Genomic DNA, 8763 nt, shown 5'->3' on the forward strand with positions numbered 1-8763 from the left:
ATGATGTATGCCCAACTAAATAAGTGGCAGACTTATCGTTAGTCATAGTCTTGTGCAGATCAATGGTTTTATTACTATAAGTTCAAAAATACAGATAATAAAGTAGGTTCTTCCTGCTCTTGCAAAAATTTTTTTAAAAAACCTATACAAACATTATACAACCATTATCCACTGAATGATAGTTTGAATGCTTTATTTGTAACATACTGTACAGTTTCTGGACATCCAAAGACACCTCAACAGTTGAACAACAAATTTTCTAATGAAACATAGTAGATAATAATTTTTAATGATCCATGTTAATCCATTCACATAAGCATTAAATAATCGTTATTTTCTATTCATATTATGCAGGATTCTCCATTGCCGCCGATTTTGAACCAGCGCATTCAGCCAGGTACGATTTTATATAATCACACTTGTCTGTTGTAAACTGTATAGCAATTGCAAAGAAATAAACGTATGATAGGGTGATGTAATCACACTTGAACTGAATTAATTTGGTGCATGGCCCAAATAATTTATAAAAACTGTGCACATATAACTCTTCTTGATTGTTTTGTTAAATTTCAGGACCATGCCCGAACATAGGATGTGACGGCAAAGGTAAGATATTATGACTATTCAATAATACATAATTAAAACTTGCATAATAGTAGTACATGTATAACTGGTATGATTATCATGTAAAATAGCCTCACTCATTTACCTGATTTTAAAATTGATTACATAATCTTTGTTAATCCATTGTCAAAAAAATTAAAATAAATTAGACCATAGAATGATTGAAAAAATGAACAACAATGAACACTGTAAAAGTATCACAATGGGTGGCTAACCACGAATGGCATCTGTACCACCTAATAAAGTAGGTTTCTGTTGCTCTTGCAAAAACTCTTTAAAAAACCTATACAAACAATATACAAATATTAATGATAGTTTGAATGCTTTGTTGTATTTGGAACATACAATACAACACAACAGCTTAGAAACAGTTGTAATAATAATCAACTATATATAAAACTATAACTATCATTTAAAGATTCAGATTATGCTATATACTCGGGCAAGGCAGTGCAAGCCTCCATGCAAGTTTTGAAACATACCACATTTTTTATTGACAGGACATCGAACCGGGAAGTATCGACATCATCATTCGAAGAGCGGCTGCCCAAATTTTCCGTATCAACGACCGAAGAAAAAGAAAAAGAAGGTATAGTAGTATAGAAGTATAGTAGTAATGTCATTGTAAATTGTTCAGCTAACGGTTACGAGAAGAATGGTTAGGAAACTCTATTGTTAGATATGCTAATTATCCATTGACTTCACTTTGATGCGTGTCCAAAATTGTCATTATTTCAGTAGAGCGATCGTCTGACATGATGAAAAAATTTCGAAATTAGAATGTTTCAGTTTATTTTGTACATTGAATTAGAATCTGTGAGTCTTTTATGAGCGAACTATGTTGACATTGATTTGGTATGTATTAAATTTGCCCTATTTTGTCTGGCGTGTTAAAATATAATGCATTCTCATTTGGTAATATCTCAAATTCGCAAAAAAATTAACATTGATTTGGTATGTATTGAAGCTGTCATATTTTGTTTGGCATTTTAAAATGTTAACATTGATTTGTTATGTATTGAATTTGCCCTATTTTTTCTGGCATGTTAAAATGTAATTCATTCCCATTTGGTAATATCGCAAATTCACAAACAAATTCGCAAAAAAATTAACAAATTATCTTTTCGTTATATCTTCTCTGCTAGCAAGAAAATGATTGGCATGTTTCAAATTATTATAATGCAAATGCGTGTGCACATTTGGAATATACATGTCAACAAATTTAACAGACATGTTTGAAAAATTTACAGTGCAATGCATATGCATTTGAAATTGAATTGAAATTAAATCTGGCATGTTAAAATCTAAAATCTAGAATACTTATTAGTTGCATACATAATTAGAATACTTATTAGTTGCATACATAATTAGAATACTTATTAGTTGCATACACAATTAGAATACTTATTAGTTGCATACATAATTAGAATACTTATTAGTTGCATACATAATTAGAATACTTATTAGTTGCATACATAATTAGAATACTTATTAGTTGCATACATAATTAGAATACTTATTAGTTGCATACATAATTAGAATACTTATTAGTTGCATACATAATTAGAGTACTTGTTAGTTGCATACATAATTAGAATACTTATTAGTTGCATACATAATTAGAATACTTATTAGTTGCATACATAATTAGAATACTTATTAGTTGCATACCCAATTAGAATACTTTTTAATTGCATACATAATTAGAATACTTGTTAGTTGCATACATAATTAGAATACTTATTAGTTGCATACATAATTAGAATACTTATTAGTTGCATACATAATTAGAGTACTTGTTAGTTGCATACATAATTAGAATACTTATTAGTTGCATACATAATTAGAATACTTATTAGTTGCATACATAATTAGAATACTTATTAGTTGCATACCCAATTAGAATACTTTTTAATTGCATACATAATTAGAATACTTGTTAGTTGCATACATAATTAGAATACTTATTAGTTGCATACATAATTAGAATACTTATTAGTTGCATACATAATTAGAATACTTATTCGTTGCATACCCAATTAGAATACTTATTAGTTGCATACATAATTAGAATACTTATTAGTTGCATACATAATTAGAATACTTATTAGTTGCATACATAATTAGAATACTTATTAGTTGCATACATAATTAGAATACTTATTAGTTGCATCCCTAATTAGAATACTTGTTAGTTGCATCCCTAATTAGAATACTTATTAGTTGCATACATAGGAAGAACACGTGTAAGTGGATAATAGCGCTGATATCTTTATTGCTAATATTGTCTGGGGATATCGAATTAAATCCCGGGCCACCTAAAAGAGGGACAAAAAAGAAAACTAATTCAATGGAGTCGAAGAAAATCACCGAGGTATTTGGATCCCAGTCCGTAAATGGGGATGACTCGCGTGGACGTCAGTCTGTGTCCTCTCTTTCAAGTGGAGATGATGGTATTACACTTGTTGACATTATTGCTGAAATCCGGGATCTCAAAAAAGACATGAGGCAGCAGATTAAAGTGGTAGATGATGGAATACAGCAGTTATCTAGTGAAGTTCGGGAGTTGAAATCCGGTGTGAAAGTTAATTGTGAAAGAATACAGCTTTTGACCGATGAAGTTAAGTATTTGCGTGATAAACTTTACACAGTTGAATTCGAAAATGATAAAACGAAAGCACAGTTGTTACGGAATAATCTCATATTTCATGGGCTCCCTCAAAGTGGGTTTGAAAATTGGCAGGAGACAGAAGATGCTCTTCGGAGTTTTATTTCGGAAAAATTGGATATGCATGCAGAAGAGATGGAATTTGAGCGAGTTCATCGCATTACTCATGTACGTAGTCGTCCACAACCTGTAGTTGCAAGATTTCTTCGATATAAGCAACGAGAAAAAGTCCTTCGAGCATCCAGTGTGCTAAAGGGTACGAAATATTGGATACGCGAGGATTATACCCCCAGAATCAGGAACCTGCGTGGGAAACTTGGAAAATATGTTATGGAGGCCAGGGAAGAAGGAAAATCAGCAAAACTACTTTATGACAAAATTAAAATTGACAATACTGTGTACAAGTATGATGAAGAAACAGAAACTATCAAGCCGTTGGAAACCAGTGACTCACTACGAAAGCAGCAAGGGACACACAATAGAGTATCTGTAGTGGCCATGCCAACTCCTACTGCGTCCAATAATTCAAATACTGTTAATGACTAGGAATTTGGCCATGGCCTCAATAGCATGGGGAGTGACGCTGAACTAAAGTTTTTAGTATGGAATGTAAATGGCTTAATAGGAAAGTTGGCTGATCATGATTTTGTAGATTATTTAAAATCATTTGACTGTGTTTGTTTGGTAGAAACTTGGGTGAGTACCATATCTGATTTTAAGATTGAAGGGTATGAGGAACTACATGTTAGTGGTCTAAAAAAGAAAAAATATGGAAGAGCCTCCGGTGGAATTTCTGTGATTTTTCGTAAAAAGAACATAGGTCAATTTAAAATTAAGCATATTTCTAAAGATCCATACTGTGTTTGGTCTAGGATTATAAGCAATGATCACACAATACTTGTATTTGCAACAGTGTACAGACCTCCCGAGGGTTCAATATTTGCACATGAAAAATACTTTGATCAATTAGAAAAAGATCTGATTGTATATTCTGCAAAATTTGGTTGTAATGTCATAATTGTAGGCGACTTAAATAGTAGAACTGGTAACTCTGGTGATAATGTTGATCTAAATACAATGTATTTGCCAATAGATGATTTAGAGCAAAGTAATGATATACCTTTAAGGGAGTCGATGGATAATGAAATCAATAAATATGGTAGTGAACTTCTGGATTTTTGCATTAGCACTGGCCTCAGAATTGTGAATGGTAGGGTTTATAAAAACACTGGTAGTGGGAATTTTACTTTTATTTCAGAGGTTGGGACAAGTGTTGTTGACTATGTTTTGTCATTTCCAAATACGTTTCCATTGTTCAATGTATTTACAGTTGGAGCTCGGGTTGATTCTGATCATATGCCACTTGAATTTGCTATATCACTTGCTTATGGTTCCAATTCTGCGAATGTCAATGACTTTCAACATAGTGTCAATTATTCTACTCCTAAACTAAGGTGGGACACCAAGGGAAAACCAAAGTATTATAATAATATTAATTTACAACACGTTGAGGGGATGCGCCATGATTTTCATGATAATATTAGGCAGGGAAATGTAAGTAAAGCTGCAAATAATTTAGTTGATATTATATATGCTTGTAACACACATATGATGCACAAACCTAATTATGTTGGCAGGTCATATTTTAACTCCTGGTTTGACAAGGAATGTTGTACTACTAAAAGAGAAGTAAATCAAGCATTGAATCGTTTCAGAAATTGTAGAAGTCAGGCTACCTTAGACTATTATTTGCAGTCTAAATACTCATACAGGCAACTAGTTCGTGATAAGAAAAATAATTATCAAAGAAAAAAACGTGATGAATTTTTAAAAATGGCGATACAACCTAATTCAAAACAATTTTGGAAGAGTTTGAAATCTAATAGGCCCAATGTGCCAGACAGTATATCAGAGGTTGAATGGTTTAACTATTTTAATGATTTATTTAACCCTCTAACCTTGATGGAGGACGAAAATCAAAAAGAGTTTTTCGCATCAATCAAAAACTACATGGATGATTTAGAAGATAATGCGGTGTTAAATAACGAATTAAATGTTTCTGAATTTGATGGGCTTATTTCTTTGGATGAAATTAGGGAAAATTTAAGTAAATTAAAGACAAATAAAGCCCCAGGACCAGATGGTATACCCACAGAATTTTGGAAAAATGCTCCCATAGAAATCCATGAAATGTTATTTATTTTATACAACAAGGTATTTGACCAGGGAATCTTTCCTGATGAATGGGGTAGGGGATTAATATCGCCTGTATACAAGAAGGGAAATAAGGATGACCCCGGTAATTATAGGAGTATTATGTTATTAAACGTCATAAGTAAAATTTATACAAGTATATTAAGTAATAGGTTAAATACCTGGTTAAAACATTATAATGAAATTGTAGAAGAACAAAGTGGTTTCCAGAAACATAGAAGCACATTAGATAATGTTTTCATTTTACGTACTCTTGTGGAAAAATATGTCTTTCAGTTAAAAGGTCGTTTCTATTGTGCATTTGTGGACTATGAGAAGGCCTTCGACAGGGTACATCATTGCTCATTGTTTTACAAATTATCGAAGACTGGTCTCAAAGGCAAATTATTTAATTCCTTATATTCAATGTACCAGCATGTAAAGGCAGCAGTGAAAACTCCCTGGGGGGTAACTAACTACTTTAATATTAGTATGGGTTTGCAACAGGGCTCTGTGATTTCACCTCTTTTATTTTGTTTCTACATTAATGATCTTCATGGGGCTTTTCAACGAGGTCATGAAAGTGTAGTTTACCTGTGTGCTTTGAAATTGTGTTACCTATTGTATGCAGATGACCTGGCTCTGTTTAGTAGTACACCCATTCGTTTACAACGATTATTGAATAATTTGGCAGACTATTGTTCAAAGTGGAGACTTACAGTGAACCTTAAGAAAACTAAAATTATTGTTTTTCGGAAAGGGGGTCGTTTAAAAAACAGTGAAAAATGGTTTTGGAAGGGTAAAAGCATTGAAACTGTTTCAAAATATAATTATTTGGGGGTTATACTTTCCAGTTCTGGAAAGTGGTACCAGGCACAAAAATATGTTTCTCAACAGGCCAGTAAAGCACTTTTTTGTTTGGAAAAAAAAGATACAGAATTTGGGTGGTGTGCCGCCTGATGTTGCTTTTCGTATATTTGATTGTAAAATCCTCCCAATTCTCCTCTACGGTAGTGCTATTTGGGGCACTCATTCTGATATTAATGATGTGGAGAGAGTACACAATAAATTTTGCAAATTTTTACTAAGTGTTAGTTTGGTTGCCACTAATTCCGCTGTTAGGGGAGAGTTGGGTCGGCATTATCTTAGAGTGTATGTAAATGTTGAAATTATTCGTTTTTGGTTAAAACTAATACGTGATGTTTCTCCACATATTTTAAAAGAATCGTATAAATTTCAACTTAATATGGCAGGAGCAGGTGCTATTTGCTGGGCTTTGACAGTTAAAAATCTTCTCTATAAATATGGTTTTGGACATATTTGGATTGACCAATATGTAAGTAACTCTATTGCATTCCTGGAACTATTTAAACAGAGGTGCTTTGATATTTCCAGACAAGATTGGAGCTCTGAAATTAATAGAAGTCTCAAACTAGTAACTTATTGTAAGGTGAAACATGAATTAACATGTGAGAAATATCTTACAAATATTGGTCAGTCTTATGCAATATATAGAAATGCTTTATGTAGATTAAGGATCTCGTCCCATGTACTACAAATTGAAAAGGGTAGGGCCAGTGGTACTCCACGTAACCAGAGGTTGTGTCCTTTTGGCTGTAATGTAATTGAGGACGAATACCACTTTACATTAGTTTGTCCCAAATATAGCTCCCTAAGGTTGAAGTTTATTGCACAGTATTACTTCTCCCCACCTACAGAGATAAAGTTTATTTCATTATTTCAGAATCAAACCCCATATATACAATTAAACCTTGGTAAATTTATATTTTATAGTTTTCAAGTACGTCAGCTTATGCTTGAAGAGAACACTTAATTATGCAAATGTTATGTATTATGATTTTATATTTGTTTTTCTTTACTTGTTTCTGCGACCATTCCAATCTAATTTATTATGTATTTATTTGTATCTGTACATAAGGCCAATGGCCACAGTACGAAATAAAGATATATATATAGTTGCATACATAATTAGAATACTTATTAGTTGCATACATAATTAGAATACTTATTAGTTGCATACATAATTAGAATACTTATTAATTGCATACATAATTAGAATACTTGTTAGTTGCATACATAATTAGAATACTTATTAGTTGCATACATAATTAGAATACTTATTCGTTGCATACCCAATTAGAATACTTATTAGTTGCATACATAATTAGAATACTTATTAGTTGCATACATAATTAGAATACTTATTAGTTGCATACATAATTAAAATACTTATTAGTTGCATACATAATTAGAATACTTATTAGTTGCATACATAATTAGAATACTTATTAGTTGCATACATAATTAGAATACTTATTAGTTGCATACATAATTAGAATACTTATTAGTTGCATACATAATTAGAATACTTATTAGTTGCATACATAATTAGAATACTTATTAGTTGCATACATAATTAGAATACTTGTTAGTCCACATGTAGTACCTATATATATAATATCAAAGCAATCGGACTTGCGGTTTTTAACAAGAAGTCAAAAATATCACTTTTTACCAAAAATGACAAAAATATTCACCAAAATTAGAGAATTGAAGATATCATCACGAAATAAACAAATCTGAGAGAGGTCCACATGTAGTACCTATATATGTAGTATCAAAGCAATTGGACTTGCGGTTTTTAACAAGAAGTCGAAAATATCAGTTTTTACCAAAAATGACAAAAATATTCACCAAAATTAGAGAATTAAAGATATCATTACAAAATGAACAAATCTGAGAGAGTTCCACATGTAGTACCTATATATGTAATATCAAAGCATTTGCACTTGCGGTTTTTTACAAGAAGTCGAAAATATCAGTTTTTACCAAAAATGACAACAATATTCACCAAAATTAGAGAATTAAAGATATCATTACAAAATGAACAAATCTGAGAGAGGTCCACATGTAGTACCTATATATGTAATATCAAAGCAATTGCACTTGTGGTTTTTAACAAGAAGTCGAAAATATCAGTTTTTACCAAAAATGACAAAAATATTCACCAAAATTAGAGAATTAAAGATATCATTACAAAATGAACAAATCTGAGAGAGGTCCACATGTAGTACCTATATATGTAATATCAAAGCCATCGGACATGCGGTTTTTAACAAGAAGTCAAAAATATCACTTTTTACCAAAAATGACAAAAATATTCACCAAAATTAGAGAATTGAAGATATCATCACGAAATAAACAAATCTGAGAGAGGTCCACATGTAGTACCTATATATGTAGTATCAAAGCAATTG

The sequence above is a fragment of the Saccoglossus kowalevskii genome, chromosome 5 (assembly GCF_978046115.1).
Source record: "Saccoglossus kowalevskii chromosome 5, keSacKowa6.1, whole genome shotgun sequence".
Classification (NCBI taxonomy): domain Eukaryota; kingdom Metazoa; phylum Hemichordata; class Enteropneusta; family Harrimaniidae; genus Saccoglossus; species Saccoglossus kowalevskii.